Genomic DNA, 6000 nt, shown 5'->3' with positions numbered 1-6000 from the left:
CTGTAGTATGGTCATTTTGATCATGTACAAGTCAGCAAAATTGTACAGTCTGTTTTCTGGAAAAACAGACTCAGCATATGGACCTTGATGTCAAGCTGAATGTCGTGACATTCATTCCTGACAACGTATGCTATATTGTAGGTTGTTCAGTTTTCTGTTTCAGCTTTTCTTGGGCTATTCTTCAGGAAGTCAACAGCTTAGAGAAAATCCAGGAAATCAACAACCAAGTTACATTTAATGAACCTAACAAATAGCCTATTTGTTAGTAACCTAAATGTTGAATTTATGGGAACTCGTGTGACCTTAAATTCAGGAGAATACAGGTGCAAAAGCCCAGGTACTGCAATATAAAAAGGAAGGCGTTCCTTCATTCAGTTTCGGGGATTTTGAGGCGTGAAGATTAAGTGTGTCCATCATACTTCACTGCTGTATTTTTGTGAGTCTTGTATTAGACATATCTTGTAAGCCAAGACATCATCACGTTGATGATTGTTTTGGTATAGGGTGTTCATTGAGTTGTAAGTGTTGTGCCACTCAAAGCTTTTAAGCGTGAGTGCTGTGTATCTTGATTAAAGCTGTGAAGCACAATCAAGAGTTTTTGAAGTGTGACTTCAACTTGTCTTTAATAGTGTTTAAAGATAGTAATCACTGAGGTGATTGAGGGGGAGTGAGTAGGAACTCTGATCTTAGGTTAAGATTGAAATTGCATTGGGTAGGGATTAAGTGATAAGTTGTAAACGGGTGAGTTTAGCTTTGAATTGATACTACTAATAGTGGATTTCCTCCCTGGCTTGGTAGCCCCCAGATGTAGGTCATGTTGGACTGAACTGGGTAAACAATTACTTGTGTTATTTACTGCACTTACATTTAAGTTTTGCATAATTCCTGTCTGTGCAGAATTGGATGTCATAACAACCCGTGTGACATCTAAAGTCTGATAACTAGAATTTCAATTCCCGTCCCCTATTAACTCAGACGCAGTAAAAAAAAAATACTTCGCATAAAATAGACCCGCTGGACGATAAAAAGAATAGTCCAGGCAAAAAAAGGGCATCCCGACGAGGGCGGCTCAGGCAAAAATGGGTATCCCGGTGGATTGAAAACCCGAAAAGGGGGCGATCCAGGCAAAAGTTAGGGAATAAGCGAATAACTGTGATCTGAGTTCATCAGTGTTATATCACCGTTTCATTCAATCCAGCAATCTTCGAAGGTTAAAGATCGACTAATCATCCACTTCAGAAAGCAAGATGAGCAGAGCGTCTTGAGGACATACGAGCCATAGCAGAGTCGAAACTCGGTGGGACCCCGTATCCCCATTACCATTAGGATAGTTCTCTTTTTATAGCGATCACCTCTTTTCAGGGATCAACTTCCTGATACCCTCGCCTATTCCTGGCACAAATTTTCTCCCCAGTAAGAGTCGAATGATTTAGTTAAAGAGCCTCTTTATTTTTCATTTATTAGTTTGTTTGCAAAAATGTCCGAATTTTTGATAAAACATATTGCATATGAACATAATGGTGGCTTTTGCAGATGATTTGCACAGGAAAACATTTAAAATTGCTTTGAATGTGCTTAATCCCGGACGGTGAATTCAAACTGAGTAATTCCCCCGAGGCATACGTGTATTTTTGGTTGCAGGTCACAGGAACCGGATGCCAAGTCATGAATCCTCATCCCCAAGCGGTTGACAAAGTCTCTCCTCAGCAGAGCATGTTCCCTAGCAGAGTTGACAGTATCCAGACTATATATCCCCAGCGGAGTTGACAGTGTCAGACTGTATCTTCCTAGTAACAGCGGAGTGGTTGCATAACCAACAGATGAGAGGGTGGTGTTCCCAGTGTTCATCTCATTCCCCAGCAGATTATTTTTAACAGATTTGTTAATCCCCAGCTTGAGGGCGATTAGCAAGTTCATATCCCCAGCAAAGGTCGTTTCCTACGACATTTCCCCAGGAAGTGTTTTCCCCACAGACTCTCCTCACAGAGCCTCGCCGAACAAAGTTTCCATAGTTGATACTCCCCCCGCAAGGTCAACTTTTCAAGCAGCCAATTTATTTTTTGGTGGCTCATTGGTCCCGGCAGACGGATCATTCCCCACAGAGCATTCAAGGATTGATACAGCGATCTGTTCCCTACCGGAGTTTGCTTCCCCAAGCAGATTTCTTTTTACACCATGCATAACATTTGCATTTGCATGCATATCATATCAAGCATACACATAAGCTGATAAACAGGTTCTTCCAAGCAGACTGAAGAATTACTTTACAACCAAGGTCATGAGATCCAGCCAGAGGATCAAGCGTGAGTGATCCAGCCTGAGGGTCGTTTTGAAGATTCAGCCTGAGAATCGTTTTCCAGTGTTCTAGCCTGAGGGTCATTTTGAAGATTCAGCCTGAGAATCGTTTTCCAGTGATCCGGCCTGAGGTTCATTTTGAAGATTCAGCCTGAGAATCGTGTTCCAGTGTTCCAGCCTGAGGGTCATTTCGAAGATTCAGCCTGAGAATCGTGTTCCAGTAAGCCAGCCTAAGGCTCAATTTGAAGATTCCCCAGTGAAGTCGCCTACAAGCTTTATTTCCCCAGCAAGCCCAAGTCTAATTGAGAAGTCGTTACAACATGTTCTAGCCCGAAGAATATGTACGAAGCCCAAAAGTGGAATATTCTGGAAGCTGCATATCTAATATGAAGGTTGGGTGTAGATTTCAAAAGAGGGTCAACCAGCGCATGCCTCAGATGAGGGATCCTAATGATGGGAATTTATCATCAAAACAATCCAGATCTAGCCAGAAGATCGAAGTCAGGTCTAGCCCAAAGACCGGAAATAGATTCAGCCAGAGAATCGAAACAATTCAGATCTAGCCAGAAGATCGAAGTAGATTCAGCCAGAGAATCAAAGGAAATAGATTCAGCCAGAGAATCGAAACAAAGGAGATCTAGCCAGAAGATCGAAGAAGATCTAGCCAGAAGATCGAAGTCAGGTCTAGCCCAAAGACCGGAAATAGATTCAGCCAGAGAATCGAAACAATTCAGATCTAGCCAGAAGATCGAAGTAGATTCAGCCAGAGAATCGAAACGAAGGAGATCTAGCCAGAAGATCGAAGAAGATCTAGCCAGAAGATCAAAATCGTATCCAGCCCGAGGATCAAAATTAATATCCAACCAGAGGACTAAATTGAGTATAGGTTCATCCAGAGGATCGAAACTCCAGATAAAGCCAGAAGACTGATTCAGATCCAGCCAGAGGATCGAAAGAAAAATAAACAACGCGGTGTATTTTCGTGTTTTTGTGGTGTTCTCGGAGCGCAAATTTTCGGTTTGTCTTTGGTATTCAATCACAGCTCACCCCGTTTGTCTAATAAGCTGTTCGCTTTCATCCTACTCGGGTTAGTTGATGATTGAATAGGGGCAGCTGTAACACCCCAAAATTTGCCCTCCTCATTCATGCATTCATTTAGCATTTCATATTGCATTTCATCATGTCAATCAGAATTAGATCCAAGAAACTTTATTTTTAAAAAAAGAGCGAAAAAAATAAAATAATTTTTTACAAAAAAAATAAATAAAAATAATAATAATAAAATAAATAAAATATAATAGAAAAACTTGGACTTGGACCTCTCTCATTTGAGCCCACAAAGCCATGAAAATCAGGTTATAAAAGAGGGAGATCAGACAGAAAAAGGAAGAGAAGCAAAATACTCTGAGGTTTCCTTGAAACAAAACCCTTGACAAAACCTGGAGAGAAACCTGACAGAGAACTCAGAGCAACCCCCAGGCAACTCTGAAAAATTCAATCTGACTCACACACTTTCATCTCACGCAAACCCTAACATTGCCTTGCAAACCCAGTCGTGCCATTTGATTTCAACCGGTCTCTCCCATCAGGTTTGCCTCATTCCCATGATTTTATGCTCTTAATTTGGATCATCTGAATGTATGAGGTATGATGGATGAATTTCATTATGTTTTTGCCCACGGGTTTAATTATGCATGAATGGGTGAAACCTATGCCTTGAATGTTTAATCACATGATTTCTGAAATGTATGCCACAGGGTTTGAGGTTTCTGAAACCATACTGTTATCCATGAAAAAAATGCTTATCGTGTTTCACTAACCCTTTTGTTGAGTTTTTGTGAGGGCTCACAGACTCTTGCAGAGATGGTTTGCGTGGTTTTCCCACTTTATTTGTGGGATACCCCCTGGAGGTTCATTCCGATTACCTGTACTGACTCACCTTTCTTTCATGGCATCAGCTTGGGAGATCCCTGGGTTTCTTACTCCTTTAATTGCTGTTACTTCGGATCTTTATCCGTGTAGTACTTTTTACCTCTTTTCCGCATTTTATCGCTTTCTTAACTGGAAGACCTCGATAGGAGGCATTTGTTTTCTTTTGTTTATTTACTTCTGAGCCCCTTGTTGGCACATTTACTTTATACATGTTTGTTTTATATGTGTTCGTATCCCTGCAGGTAGCGCGGTTCCTTCGTCAAGGACTGCCTTTTTGCCCTTGAGCATCCCAAACCCTAAAACCCAAAGCAACACGTTAACTCCTTCTACTACAGGCGAGTAAGTCTCCAAAGGTCGAGCATCCGGTAGATTGCATAGTGACGTCGTTCGTCCAAAACCCAATCCATAACCCCTAGGTAGCCGAGCTACGAAGACTCTGATTCTCATATTCAGATGAGATACGTATGCAGTGGATGCGACATCCGCGCGAGTCATTTTCATTTAACCCCTTTTTTTAGTAAATAACACATTAGATAAACCCACACCCTTTAGACAAGAACTACACAAGTGGATCCCGTAGAGTACTACGGATGCGTAGGGGTGCTAATACCTCCCCTTCACATAACCGACTCCCGAACCCAAGAATTGGTTGCAAGACCCCGTCTTGTCCTTTCCTTTTTCAGGTTTACTTCGAGCGTTTCCTTTCCCTCCTTTGGGATGAATAACGCACGGTGGCGACTCTTCTGCCATTTTCTTTCGCCGGTTGTTTTTTCGCGCACTGTATTTTTCAGGTTGCGACACTTCATCTCTTCGATTCTCTCTCAATTCTTCGCCAATCTTTGTGATTTTTGGTTGGCTGGAGTCCTACCAATGTAGGCAACAAGGTTGAGTTGCTTTATGGTCAAACCGAAGCAACTCAGTTGATGATCCTCAAAATTCAAATCCCTGTATGTTTTTATATACTTGGAATTGGAGGAAATTGACGTCAGATTCGTGATCCTGAGCATTTTCTCTTTGAAATAGTGTCCTTGTTTGTCATTTTCCATTGAAATGAAGTTGGACCAGTCCGGTGGAGGTCACCGGAGAAGAAGACCGGAACCCTAGCTCCGGTGGTGTGTTGCCACGCTTCCTGGCCATCTAATCAAGTTGAAATGTTATAATCTGGATTGTTCCATATGATTACCACGCGTACATCTGTTTGACCAAGGTCCACCATGGAACACACGCGTGTGGCCATCAGATCTGCAACCTCAATTAATGAGGGAGATCTGATGGCCCTTGTTTTTTCTATTTTTATTTTGATTTCTGATTTTATGTTTAATCCTTTTATTTTGTTTAATTCATATTAATTTCATTTTTAATCCAAAAAATATGGGACTTTCTCCAAAAATCTTTAAATATTTTCCTCTTTCATTTTCTGAATTAAAATTATTTTTTTGCATTAATTTTGATATTTTTCATGAATTATTTGTTTTTGTGCATATTTTTAATTATTTAAAAATACTTCTGACTTTTTAAAAATCGTGAGATTTTTTGTCTAAAGTCCTCTGACCTTGTTTGACCTAGGATAAATCTCTTGGCCATTTATTTGGTGTTTTGAAGAGATTTTAGGTTTTGACCAAATTAAATTGAATTTAAATACATTTTTAATTTTATTTTTAATTGATTAATTGTGTAAAAATTATGTTGAGCCATTTTATTTGACCTGTGATGTTTGACTATTTGTTTGGGCCTTGGTCAAGGTTGATTTGACTTTTGTTGGGTTAAAATCAT

The sequence above is a fragment of the Lathyrus oleraceus genome, chromosome 7 (assembly GCF_024323335.1).
Source record: "Lathyrus oleraceus cultivar Zhongwan6 chromosome 7, CAAS_Psat_ZW6_1.0, whole genome shotgun sequence".
In the NCBI taxonomy this organism is placed as follows: domain Eukaryota; kingdom Viridiplantae; phylum Streptophyta; class Magnoliopsida; order Fabales; family Fabaceae; genus Lathyrus; species Lathyrus oleraceus.
The sequence above is the reverse complement of the archived record's forward strand: the minus strand, read 5'-3'. Positions refer to the sequence as shown.